The 13504-nt window shown below is 40.4% G+C and overlaps 1 long non-coding RNA gene across 1 annotated transcript in view; it reads left to right on the top strand.

Annotated features, from left to right (window-relative positions):
• The first annotated feature begins 37 nt into the window (after positions 1-37).
• The window catches only part of LOC108539847 (uncharacterized), a 75423-nt gene continuing 61956 nt past the window's right edge, over positions 38-13504 (top strand). Inside the window, exon 1 of the long non-coding RNA XR_001888501.1 lies at positions 38-593. This is a non-coding gene — a long non-coding RNA (uncharacterized LOC108539847). The remainder of the gene's footprint in view (positions 594-13504) is intronic.

Raw genomic sequence — 13504 nt, forward strand, 5'->3', positions numbered from 1 at the left:
GACAGCTGGGCGGGGACTCGCACGCAGGCCCGGCGGGGACGCGCACGCTGCCCTCTGACCTCGCAGCCACGTGGCCAGAGTAGGGTCTGGAGAGAGCTCCCGCTGTGGCGAGTCCTGTCGTTGCATTCCAGCGGCGCCCCGTGAGGCTCCGCCCGGCGGTGTTACCAAAGCCTGTTCGATTTTAGAATCTTACATTCCTAGAGGGAATCCTAGAACCCTCATTTTACAATTGAGGAAACAGGCCCCAGTAGCATGACTTGTTCCCGCCGCTAGTTGAAGGAGAAGTAGCCCCGATCCCTTGACTCCGGGGCACTGCTTTCCCTTTGGCTCATTTTTGGAGGAAATGGGTCAGCCCTTGCTCGACCTTTGGTGATTGCCGCCACAGGCCTTCCCGCCGGCTAACCCAGCGTGCCCAAGTCCCGTGACTTAGTGCCAGGACGGTGCTGTGACCCGTTATCCCCTGTCGGGTTTTACGTCCCCCGGGACTGAACGCAGCCCTGGATCCCGGCGGGCGGCAGAGCCTCTCTGGAGCTCAGACGGGACAGCCCACTAGGGTCTGCTTCTGTGAGGGGCTGAGGCGTCATTCCGGGAAGGTAATTAGCTGGGGAGGGGGCTTGAAGCCGCTTTTGCAGTGTACCTTACATATGACTGAGGAGTAAAGAAATCCCACAGGGCTCTATCAAAGAATGGATGTCCACGCCCCAGCTGCCACCGCCAAGCCTTGGTCTGCGGCCGAGGGACAGTGATTCCGAGCTCTGGGTGGTGGGAGCCGCTCACCCGCCCCTGCCCCTCTGTCGGGACTCCTGCCCACCCCTATGGCAAGAGAATTACAACAAAGGGAAGATGGCTGTAATCCTGGCAGTGGGGATTGGGGCAGAGCCAGGAAAACGCTGTTGTCATCCTTTTTGTGGCTGCTTCTTTACCCCCTGCTGTTGTGCTTTGGGAAAGAGAGCTCACACATAACTTGCTATCCTACAGAGAAATGACTCTCACACCTGTGGGTTTTTCAGATACGTAAATTAAAACAAAGATTGAGTTAGGAACTTAGATTACAGAGTAAAGACTGATTCCTTAAATGATTAACTTTTTGAAAAATTATCTGTTTCCCTTATTTTGCCTAATTTGACTGCAGACAGGGTCTGGTCCTCGGTTCAGACCTTGAGAACCACTGTCCAGAGAGCTACATGGTCAGGATGGGGAAACAAGCAGGATGGCCTGGTGCGAGAGGATGTAGGTGCTGCTACACTATGGCCCCCCTCCATGCTTACTGTCCTGGATTGAGTCACAGACCTTTCTTTTGCCTTTTTTTTTTTTTTTTTGTCCTCTTATAAAGGATCTAAAATAGATTATCTCCAGAACCCTTTCCAGTTTTAAAATTCTGTGAATCTCTAATTATACTTTTTGAGATCTGGGGCTTTACCTTCTACTAAGTCACCTAGCTGACACGAGGTCACTCTCACCCGCCTGAAGCTGAGTCACTCAGGCTGAGTCATTCAGTCATTGTCTTCTTTGTCCCTTCATCTTGATAATTTTCCATGTACAGACAATTATTTAAAATCCTTTTTTTCTTTCACCTTCATTCCTAGTTACTGTTAAATCAAGTTTAGCCTAAAGCAGCCTCCTTACATATTTTAAGTTCAGCCTAAAAGTTTCTGTGTACACCGTGAACTATAATAAGTGGAGGAGTAAACAGACCATAGCCCACACTTCTGTCAATCACTGAGTTTGGCCAATCAAATGTAGCCGGTTGTTTGAACCTTGTTCAAATAAGACAAACCCTAACCTGTAACTAATCCAGCTGTTTGTATACCTCAGTTCCGTTTTCTGTACATCGCTTTCCTTCTTCTGTCCGTAAATCATCTTCCACCATGTGGCTGTGCTGGAGTCTCAGAGCCTACTCTGGCTCAGGAGGCTGCCTGATTCGTGAATTGTTCGTTGCTCAAACTCCTTTAAATTTAATGTGGCTGAAGTTTATTTTAAATATTACTGTCTTAAACAAATTTGGGTTTCTGCTGTTGCCTAACCAGTCCTTTCTCCTGCACTGTCTGCTATCTCAAATCCACTATCAATACAATTCTTCTTAAGACACTCATTTTATCTTGTTATTTTTGTATTCAGACATCTCGATGGGATGGTGTCTTAGTATGTGTATTAGTCAGGGTTCTCTAGAGGGACAGAATTAATAGGGCAGATACATATAAAAGGGAGTTTATTAAGCATTAACTCACACGATCACAAGGTCCCACAATAGGCCATCTGCAAGCTGAGGAGCAAGGAGAGCTAGTCTGAGTTCCCAAACTGAAGAACTTGGAGTCTGATGTTCAAGGACAGGAAGCATCCAACATGGGAGAAAGATGTAGGCCGGGAGGTTAGGCCAGTCTAGCCTTTTTACGTTTTTCTTCCTGCTTTATATCCTAACTGCAATGGCAGCTGATTAGATGGTGCCCACTTAGATTAAGGGTGGGTCTGCCTTTCCCAGCCCACTGACTCAAATGTTATTCTCCTTTAGCAACACTCCCACAGACATGCCTATGATCAATACTTGACATCCTTCAAGTCAATCAAGTTGACACTCAATATTAACTGTCACAGTCTGTTTATGCTGCTATAACAAAATATTACAAACTGGATAATTATACATTACAAGAAATTATAATTATAAAGAAGAAAAATTTATTTTCTCACAATTCTGGAGGCTGGGAAGTTCAAGATCAAGGCATGCGCAGGTTTGGTTGTCTGGTAAAGGTCCCATCTGTGCTTCTAAGATAGCACATTGAACGCCTCTTTCTCTGGAGAAGAGTAAAGCTCTGTCCTCATAGCAGAAGGTGAAGGGGCAAGAGTAAAAATTCCCTTTGCCAAGCCCTCTTATAAGGGTACCTAATCCCATTCATTAGGGCAGAGCTCTTAAAACTCAGTCACCTCCCAAAGGCCATGCTTTCCAACACTGTTGCATTGGGCTTAAGTTTCAACATGAATTTTTGAGACGGGGACAAAACCATTCGGACCATAGCAGATGGCTACCTAGAGCCCATGAGATACAGTCTCAACTCCTGTCTTCAGTTGCTCAAAGTAAATCTTTCATTTTAGCCTGATTTGTTTCTTTTATCTACCAAACACTATGCACAGTCCAATTCCAAGCCACCTGTGATCACAGTAAATCTGAGGTTCCTACTTCTTAAATATACAGCTCTAATACCATGTCCTCTCTGAGAGGACTCTACAGCAAATACTGTTTTCAGCACTTTTACATGTACCAGATGGCACTGTTATCTTTTTCACAAATTTATATGTGAAACATATAGATTCACATGTAGATACTGGCTCACAGATTATCTCCCAAATTCATGGAAGCAGATTTTGCACCACTTTTATATCTTCCCCAACTATCTAGTATACTACCATGTATATTGTAGATGCATAGTATTTTATTTGAAAAATAAAATATTTACTTTTCCTGTCATTTGATCCTATCCTCATTTTCTGTGTATCTTCTATTTACCTTCTATTGGTGCCTTTCTAAGACAATGTATCAAAGTGTAAGGTGAGCAGAAAGAATGCCAGAAATCACAAATTTCTTTAAATATACCCTCCTCTCTAATATACATGTATTTTGACACAGACTTCTAGAGGAAAGCTCTCATCTGTGTGACTTAGCCACTCAGAGAAGTGACAGGGACCCTGGAAATTCAAGGTTTTTTTAAAAAAGGAGGAAAGGGCAATATTAGGTTTAACCTACCTGCTGCCTTAGAGGAAAGCCTTGCCTGCTCCTCACATCACACCCCACATGCTGTCATATACAGGCTTGGACAAGACCTAGTGGTTTTTTCTAGAGGCCATACCCAAGTTGAGGAAGGAATAAGAACTATAAAAATGACACCACAAGTACAAAGCCTAGACAAGACTAGACTGTAAGAGAGAGAAGTTGTCAAAGAAAATAAATTCAGTTGCTAAATAAAGTAAATTCAACAACCAGACAAATGGCTCTTCCCTTTGTTCAATGTTAGGATAAACAGGCCTATGTTCAAGTAGGTTTTTTTTTTTTTTTTTTCAACTAAACCAGCCTGTGCTCAGGTAGCCCAGGGCCAAGGCAACAGATAAGTTAGGACTAAAGTCTAAGTCATGTTCTAATTAAGGAAAGGATCATTGCCAGAGACAAGTGTGATTGGGTGGGGGCTGATTTGCAGCTGTGAAATCATGGGACAATCAGAATTACCAGCTGGGACTGTGGTGGGAAATACCATTCCTCTTTTATGATATGCTCCTCTGGAATTACAAGAAAGAAAGAGTCAGTTTGAATCACCTAATTCCCAGAGTCTAGAATCTAGTAGCTATAACTATATTTCCTGTATAAGTTCATTTGAAGTATGAGAAATATGATAATTAACATACACTTATATGGTAATTGAAGCAGCCTGCCAAGGGTAATACTCATAACCCAAAGTCAACCTTGCAATTTTATCTAAATTTTCAAGAGAATTTGAACCAAGGCAGCCTGGAATATTGGAAAAGCAGAAGACCAGGGTTTTGTTCCTGTACACCACAGACTTACTATAAGACATTGTTGAAATTATCTATCATGTGCATTTCAATATTTCACAGTTTGAATTATACAATTAGATTTCTTAATATAGTGCCTAGCATACAGAATATATGCTCATTACACAAATAAAGAAACAAATGAAAAATCTCCTTCCCCAAAAGGTTGTACCTCAAAGGTGTAGTATTTGAATTTTGGGAAGCTAGCACTTATGGGTACTAAGTCTGTGCTTAAGCAGATGATCAGGTAGCCGTCTCTCAGGACATCTAAAAGATGTCCTTTTAGATCAGTTGTCTACAAATACATATGTGACTTTGCTAAGCGAACAGCACTTTTTGATAGTACATTTTCAGATAATGTTTAATTTCTATGTATACATTTCTCATTATTTGAAGAAATTTGGTATGGATTAAATATCTGGGAGAAACCACTTTTAATTTATCCCATAAATGGGCTCACTATTTAGTTCTCAGGTCTACTATACTCTCTATTCAATTGCATTTGTAGCAAAGTCAAATGTCTTCATATAAATGCCATGCTAGTAACAAGAAGAGGGCTCAAAAGAGGTTGTTGGGATTAGACAAGCACATTGTTACTAAGTTGTTACTTAGCTCTAGTCTAATAGCTGCTGCCACATGTGAATGGAGGAAATGGTGGCAACATATTTTCTGATTATTTTTAAAGCTCCTGAAAATTCATATAACTATGTAAAACCACATGATGTGGTTTTCAAATTTTTAAAAACCGTGCATAGGGAAAAAAATCTAACACAAAAAAGTCTACATCTTTATCACCCTTGTTTTAGTGACTCATCTAACAGGTGATAAAACAGAAGTTCATATTATTTCTGTGCCTAGCCTGGTTTCCAAACCATTTGAGTCTCATTTTCCTCTGGAGGTAGATTTCCTGTGCTTAAATACTGACTCATAATTCCTGGTAATTATTTAACCTTTCTGTCCAGGAGAAAGACTCTCAGATGGCCCCCAATGACCCATGTCTCCTACTGTTCATGCATAATCTTCTCTTGAATGAGGACAAGGGCTATAACTTGCTTTTTAACCAATTAAATATGTCAAAAGTGTTAGGGTATCACTTTCATGTCTACGAAAGATTGTGACTTTTGTCATGCTGGCAGACTCTCCCTCTTGCTGGCTTTTATGAAACAAGTTGTCATGTTGGGGAGGCCCACATGGCATGGAACTGAGGATATTCACTGTCAACCATCAGTTAGGAATCCAGGCCCTCAATTCAATATCCCAAAGGAACTGAATCCTGCCAACAACCACCTACATGAATATGGAAGCAGATCCTTTCTCTATCAAGCCTTCAGATGAGACCCTAGCCCTGGCCAACACATTGAATTGCAGCTTTGTGAGAAACCTTAAAACAGAGGCCCCCACTAAGCCATGCCCTGATTTACAGAAAATGTGAAGTTGTTTAAGCCATTAAGTTTTTGATCATTTGTTGTATGGTGATAGATAACTAATACATCAGATCCTATTCTTCTCATCTCTAAAATAGGAAAGAATAGTATTCTCCCCTGCCCCAACATGTGCTGTTTTGAGAGTTGAATGAATTAATATCTTTAAAGTACTTAGAACAGTGCCTGGCACATGTGAGCACCCAATAATGTTAGGTGTCTTTTCCTCAGTCAGATCCTAGAGGTAGTCAAGTATCTTAGCAAAGAAGGAGCTGTCTTTGTGTAGCTTCAAGCTCAAGTGACGAATTGTGACATTATTTTAGGCAAAGGAAAGTTCTTTCCCACTTGCGTTCCACCATGGGGCAACTTTGCTGCAGAGCCTGATAGAACTGCAGGGGCGCTACAGAAGCCAGGGGAGCTGTGCCCTTATCAGAATAGCTGATTGGCCTTGCCCTCGATGGACTGGGCAGTGACAAGGAGGCCCAAGCACAAGATCATAAGTGGATTTATTCTTGAGCACTTCTAACAAGATCTCTGGAAAAACTCAGAAACAACTGAGTCATCCTGTGCAATGGGCCTCTGAGAGATATTGAGTCTACTCATTAAGATTTGTAGCGGAAGCCAGGTGCAGCGGCTCACACCTTAATCCAGCACTTTGGGAGGCCAAGGTGGGTGGACCACTTGAGGTTAAGAGTTCAAGACCAGCCTGGCCAACATGGTGAAACCTCATCTCTACTAAAAATACAAAATTAGCCAGGGTAAGTGGCACACACCTGTAATACCAGCTACACAGAAGGCTAAGGCAGGAGAATCGCTTGAACCTGGGAGGCAGAGGTTGTAGTGAGCTGAGATTGTGCCACTGCACTCCAGCCTGGGTGACAAAGCAGGACTCCATCTCAAAAAAAAAAAAAAAAAAAAAAAAAAATTGTAGCTGAAACCTGTTAAGCCTTGTACTTAAGCAAGGCTGATAATCCCAGTAGGTGAAGGGACAGGGTCTGTTGTCTATCTAATTTATTCCTGTATTCCCAGAGCCTAGGGGAATATGATATACTCAATGTTAAATAAATGTTGGTTAAATGACATGTGTGTTACACCAATAATTGTAAATTGTTGTTGCTTCATATTTTGAGATGGCAGCACACTTTTCATAGGCCTTTCTCTGACCTTACATTTTACAGTAAAGGAAAGAAAATGCATTATTACATTGAGATAGAAGCTTACCTGAACACAGCTACTTTGGGACATTTCAGGGAACAGAAGCAAGGTGGTCTTCAAGGTCAATGGATTATTTTCCACTCCACTGAAATATCTAAGGTGACAAGCAAGCTAAGCTAATTTGTCTTTCTAAGACAGATTATTTCCTGAATAAATAAAGTATCTAGCATTACTTTCATTTATCCTTAGTTACACAAAGTGATTCAGGATGTATTTAGAGTATCAAAGATGGGACTGGAACAGGAGAAAGAAATGTGTATATGCAAGTCAATAATTATGGATTGATATTAATGTTGCTCAATGTAAATCAAGTTGTTGCAGTAAGAAAGACTCTATCACATAAGTCTTGAAAGTAAAAATTGTAGATTTGGGGGAGTTTTTCCGCCAAAAGAAGAATTGGATGTCTTCCAGAGCATCAAGGAATGGTAAGACCTAAAAAGAAACTCACTTTCTAAAATGAAACTCATTTTCTAATTTGCTTCTCTAGTATTCAAAGGGTTAAAGGTAAGCATGCTCTACATTCCTATCAGCTTACAAAGCTGAAGCTAGTACCTGGCAAATGGCCCCCTGATTCATCTCTAGACTGACATCTTCTGTGGGAAAACAAAACTTTAAGAAAGGTATCTTTTCTTTTCCTCTTCCTCCAAGTTGGGAAATCTGAGGTCTCTCCAGTGGTGGGTATTGAAAGACAAGTCATCTGGGTGGAGCACAATGTTATCAATTTGTTCCTTTGGTAATTTATGAGGTTTTGTGGAATCATCTATTAAAAGCAACCCTGGAATGAGCAGTATTTTGTTTAGAATAATGGACAGTTGGTAGCAGAAGAGGACCTGAGGCATGGGAGTAGGAGATTTCAGGGGCCTCAAGATGGTGAAAGAATTAAAAGGGAAGATGGAGGCCTCCAAAGTCTAGCCCTGTATGTGAACTTCCTATTTGTTGCTAAGTCTTGAGAAGCAAAGTCTTCCACCCAATAGCCCTTCTGTTTCTCTGTTTCTTTTTCCTCTGCTTCCGTATCTGTGTCTGTTTCTTTTTTTAAATATGAATTACATAGTAATATGTGACATATCAAAACTACACAGGTTGCAACTCTGACATCATCATCCTCAATTTGCCTTGACACCCTGGAGCAAGTTTTTAATCCATGTAGAAGTTTCATTGGGTATCTGGATGCAAAGGAAGAACCAAAGTATTTACCCTTAATATCCTTTTTATAGAAATCCTGGAGCCAGCTTAATTGGCATTTAATGCCCCCTGAAGCATTATGACTTTTCATATCACTCATATTTCATAAATAGAAAGGGCAATAAAATCAATTTCTGAGCCAGAACCAGAGTCTAGGACCACTGACTCCCACATAATGTGATTTAATTAACAAGATATTGAGAACAAACACACTCAAACAAAAACTAGATTAACTTTACATTGACTTGCAGTTTGCTTATAAGATGCTTAGTTTCATTTCCAATCTGAAATGGAAAAATCTAAAGCAAGCCCACATGAGTCATACATTAAAGCCTATGTCACCACAACCCAAATGCCTTTGTCATCTTCTCTGGGTGTTTAATTTGTCCTGAATTTGTCCCCAAGTCTTTCTCAGACACTCCAGAATTAGCTTGCCACACCCTGATTATGCTCACCCACTTCTCAGTTTATCTTATGCAGAGAAATATTACAAACAACATATGCTTCTATTTATTTCCCTCCTTAGTGAGGTCACACAATAACATTCCTCAGAGAAACAGAACAGTCTAATGCCTCAGTGCTAAGATAACTTCGGTTGCTTCCCACATTTGGTTAAATGCTTTTAATGTTTATAAAAGAACATAAACATTTGTGAAGTAGTGGGGGAAAGACTTCAGAAAGAAACAGAAGGCAAATTTTACAGAGCTAGATGATGCAAAGTACATCAGAGTAAATGCACACGATCTAATTGTGTTGTGCAAGCTCATGGTTTAGAAGACCCTGACTTGGCATAATAACAGCAACATGAAAGCTTCCTTGAGTCTACCTAAGAAGTTTGAAAATATATGGATCTTCAAATCTGGGATGGAGTGAGGATGGCAGGGAAGTGGATGATAAATAATCTGCTGAGAAGAGGGATCTATCACCAAGGCTGGAGTGCAGTGGCGTGATCTCGGCTCACTGCAACCTCCTCTACCTTTTAGGTTCAAGCAATTCTCTTGTCTCAGCCTCCTGAGTAGCTGAGATTACAGGTGTGCACCACCACACCTGGCTGATTTTTGTATTTTTAATAAAGATGGATTTCACCATGTTGGCCAGGCTGGTCTCAAACTCCTGACCTCAAGTGATCTGCCCACCTAGGCTGATCTCAAACTCCTGACCTCAAGTGATCTGCCCACCTAGGTCTCCTGAAGTGCTGGATTACAGGCATGAGCCACTGTGCCCAGCCAAGAAAGTCCTTTTTATTGCTTATGGGGTCCTATGACATAAGGAAAGCTGTGAATATCCACAATAACTTCCAGCCTCAGCCAGGTTTTTTTTTCAGTAAGAGCAGGTGCCGGGAACCAGAAGGGCTGAAACTAGATCACACAACAAGTTGGGAAAAATATTTCTACTTTTTACCTTCTGCTCTTGCCTTAGGCCTTGAAGTGCTGGCTTCGATACAGTTCTTTTACTTTGCTACTTTCACTAGCAGAGGCAAGTTCTTCCCCCAAAAAGTTGTGAGTCCATTTTGATAAGTACAACTGAACTAAGTTAATTTTACGTGAAATGCAAACCACCCCCCCATATTTGTGTAATGCATTTAAAATGATTTCAAATCATTTTTTATAACCAGTTGTAAGTTCACTATCAATCTCATGAATTACTCAAGTTATCTCTACTTTGCGTTTGGAGAAATAGGGACAATGAGCATTTAAGCAAGACACCGAAAGTCTCACAACATAGAACTGGATGTACGGCTGGGGTCTCCTGATTCCATATTTGTTCTCTTTCAGGAATATCTGAGTTCACCAAACAAAACAAAACAAAACAAAACAAAACAAAACAAGCAAATAAGTTAGATCTTACAGATTATTAATCCTTTTATTTTATTTGATAAATGCAGACAGCAAATGCCAGTCTGAAGCCAGAGTGTTAATCATTGGCAGTGTCAGAATAGCTGTAGCAGACTTACTGTTTGGCACCCATACCTCTGTGATGTAGCACCTTGCATAAAAACAGCAAAATGTCATACGGTCCCGATGCTTCCATTTTGAGAATGTTTAGATGGCTATCCTTCTGGAATTGTGGAGTCCACCACTTGCAAATCCAAATAAAGTGACCATGTATGGCTTATTTCTATGTTGTTGCTACACGTCACATATAGGCTGATTAAAGATCAAATTTCCTTGCTTGTAAATAAAATTGTGGCATGTCAAGTTAAAACAAAAGTGTTTAAACTAATGAGACTGTGTGTGCATGAAGAGAAGAAGAGCAGGGATAGATAATTAAAGGAGACTTTGGTGGTGACAAGATTAGGAACTAGGTTCTTGAACTTACCCTACAGGCATCTGGGGTTTGTGAGCCAAGGACAAGAGTTTAGTGAATTGGGAGAGACATCTGTGGTAACTATGGGGACAAGTAGAGCCTAGAAGGGGAAAGCAAAATACTTTCTTCACATGTTTACAGTGGTGTTCAGATTGAGGTGGATTAGAAAGATAGTTTCTATCTTAGATTGAAAGGCACCTCAAGAAGCCATCTCTATTTTGATTTTTTAATGTATTTTTAATTTAGGGAACAATGGCTTTATTTATCTCATTTTATACATAAATTCATTTAAGTAGCCAACCATGCTATAATAGGGTTCTACTATAAATCATATGAGAAACAAACATTACTTACTATTTTTTAACACAGGAAAAAAGTCTTTAAGATCATATTTGGAAATATGACATTTAAGGTTTTAAAAAAATTTTAATAAAAATTCCAAGAAAAAAATTCCATTTACATGAGCTGCAAGAAAAGTAAGATACTTAGTGATATGGCATGGATCTGTGTCCCCACCTAAATCTCATGTTCAATAGATTGTAATTCCCAATGTTGGATATGGGGCCTGGATGTTCCCCTGGGTACTGTGTTACAATAGTGAGTGTATGCTCAAGAGATTTGGTTGTTTAAAAATGTGTAGCACCTCCTCCCTCTCTCTCGGCCCTGCTCCTGCTATGTAAGAGGCCTGCTCCCTCTTTGTCTTCCACCATTCTTGGAAGTTCTCTGAGGCCTCCACAGAAGCAGAAGCCGCTATGCTTCCTGTACAGTCTGCAGAGCCATGAGACAGTGAATCCTCTTTTCTTTGTAAATTACCCAGTCTCAGGTATTTCTTTATAGCAATACAAGAACAGACTAATACACTTAGGAATAAACTTAACTAAGAAAGTGAAAGATCTCTACACTGAAAAACTACAAAACATTGATAAAAGAAATTGAGAAGGACACAAATAAATGGGAAGATAACCTATGTTTGTGGATTGAAAGAATTAATATTCTGAAAATGGCCATAATACCCAAAGTGATCTACAGGTTTAATGCAATGCCTGTTAAATATCGATGATATTCTTCACAGAATTAGAAAAACAATCCTAAAATTTGTATGAATCACAAAGACCCTAAATAGCTAAAGCAATCCTGATCAAAAAGAAGGAAGGCTTAGACATCACATTACCTGACTTCAAAATATGCTACAAAGCTAATGTAACCAAAATAGCATAAAAACACACACAATGACCAATGGAACAGAATAGAGAGCTCAGGAATAAATTAATAAACTTACATCCAATAGCCAATTGATTTTCAACAAAGGTGCCAGGAATCCACACTGGAGAAAGGACAATCTCTTCAATAAATGGTGTGGGGAAAATTGAGAAAATAAGACTAGATCCCTACCTCTCATCGTATACAAAAAATCAGTTCAAATGGATTAAAGACTTAAATTAAAGGCTTGAAACTATGAAACTACTAGAAGAAAACATAGGGGAAACATTTCATGACATGGAGTTGGGCAAGGATTTTTAAAATAAAACCTCAAAATCTCAAGCGACAAAAAGAGAAACAAACGAGATTATATAAAACTTAAAAGCTGGCCAGGCGCGGTGGCTCAAGCCTGTAATCCCAGCACTTTGGGAGGCCGAGACGGGCGGATCACGAGGTCAGGAGATCGAGACCATCCTGGCTAACACTGTGAAACCCCGTCTCTACTAAAAAATACAAAAAACTAGCCGGGCGAGGTGGCGGGCGCCTGTAGTCCCAGCTACTTGGGAGGCTGAGGCAGGAGAATGGTGTAAACCCAGGAGGCGGAGCTTGCAGTGAGCTGAGATCCGGCCACTGCACTCCAGCCCGGGCGACAGAGCGAGACTCCGACTCAAAAAAAAAAAAAAAAAAAAAAAAAAACTTAAAAGCTTTGAACAGTAAAGGGATCTATAAGCAGAGTGAAGGGACAACTTACATGATGGGAGAAAATATTTGCAAACTATCCATCTGGCAAGGGGTAATATTCAGAACATATAAGGAACTTGAAAAATTCAACAGCAAGGAAACAAATCGCCTAACTTAAAAAATGAGAAAAACACATGAGTAGACATTTTTCAAAAAAAGACACACAGATGTCCAGCAGGTATATGAAAAGATACCCTAATCATCAGAGAAATGCAAATGAAAACCACAGTGAGATACCACTTCACTCCAGTTAGAATAGCTATTATCAAAAAGATGAAACAAATGTAGGCAGGTATGTGAAGAAAAAGAGGCATTCACACACTGTTAGTGAGATTGTAAATTAGTACAGCCATGATGGAAAACAAAGGTGCCAAGAATATACATTGGAGAAAGGACAGTATGAAGATTCCTCAAAAAATTAAAAATAGAATTACCATATTTTCCAACAATCCCACTACTAGGTATATATCCATAGGAAATGAAATCAGTATGTCAAAGACATGTCTCCACTCTCATGTTTATTGCAGCACTTTTTACAATAGCCACGCTATGGAATTAATCTAAGTGTTAAACAATGAATGAATAGATAAAGAAAATGTAGGCCAGGCATGGTGGCTCATGCCTGTAATCCCAGCACTTTAGGAGGCTGAGGCAGGTGGATCACCTGAGGTCAGGACTTCGAGACTAGCCTGACCAACATGAAGAAACCCCATCTCTACTAAAACTACAAAATTAGCTGGACATGGTGGTTCATGCCTGTAATCCCAGCTATTCAGGAGGCTGAGGCAGGAGAACCACTTGAACCCAGGAGATGGAGGTTGTGGTGAGCCGAGATTGCACTATTGCACTCCAGCCTGGGCAACAGGAGTGAAACTCCATCAAAAAAAAAAAAAAAAAAAAAA

Source organism: Rhinopithecus bieti, unplaced genomic scaffold (assembly GCF_001698545.2).
Source record: "Rhinopithecus bieti isolate Rb0 unplaced genomic scaffold, ASM169854v2 scaffold_18358, whole genome shotgun sequence".
Classification (NCBI taxonomy): Eukaryota; Metazoa; Chordata; class Mammalia; order Primates; family Cercopithecidae; genus Rhinopithecus; species Rhinopithecus bieti.